This window comes from Equus przewalskii, chromosome 15 (genome assembly GCF_037783145.1).
Source record: "Equus przewalskii isolate Varuska chromosome 15, EquPr2, whole genome shotgun sequence".
Lineage (NCBI taxonomy): Eukaryota > Metazoa > Chordata > Mammalia > Perissodactyla > Equidae > Equus > Equus przewalskii.
In genome coordinates this window covers 8,429,227-8,430,001 of record NC_091845.1, presented here as the reverse complement: position 1 = coordinate 8,430,001, position 775 = coordinate 8,429,227, and positions in this window count along the sequence as shown.

Here is a 775-nt window from a genome sequence, read left to right as displayed (position 1 = left end):
TCCTAGGCTTGGCTCCATTTCTATTGGAGGGTGAAGAGAGTGTAGGCTGGGGCCCTGTACCCCAAGGTCCAGAACGAGAGCTAGAGGCCACCAGCAACTCGTCCACAAAGCAAGAATTCCCAGCTAGTGACAGACATGGGTTTCCTGTTCAGAGACTCCCTTGGCATCTCTGATCTTTGGGTCGGGGATAAGCCTCACTTTACAGATGAGGAAACTGAGTCTGAATGAGGAGACATGTCTTACGCAAGATCACGTGGCAGTGAGCAAAAGGCTAGGACACATTGCCAGAACTGCTGACCACTGGGAGTGCCCCCAACCTCCAAGCCCAGAGGAGCTGGGCTGATAGCAGAATGACATCTAATGGGCACAAGATTTACAACATGAGACAGGAGTAAGGGTGGGCCTTGCCTAAACCCCAGCCCTTCTCTAGAGGGAGCAGGTCTGTCCCTTCCTCAGCAAGGGGCCAAGGTCACCTAAAAAGGAAATATCCAACAAGCCACACCCATCTGAAAACGTTTGGTAGTTCTTAGTCGTAATGGGTTGAATAGTGCCCCCTCTCCCCCCAAAATATGTCTACCTGTGAATATGACTATTTGGAAAAAGGGTCTTTGTAGATGTAATTAAGTTAAAGATCTTGAGAGGAGATCATCCTAGATTATCCAGGTGGGCCCTAAATCCAATGACAAGTGTCCTTATAAGAGTCAGGAGAGGACACAAACACGAGGCGAAGGCCCTGTGAAGATGGAGGCAGAGACTGGAGTGATGCGTCCATAAG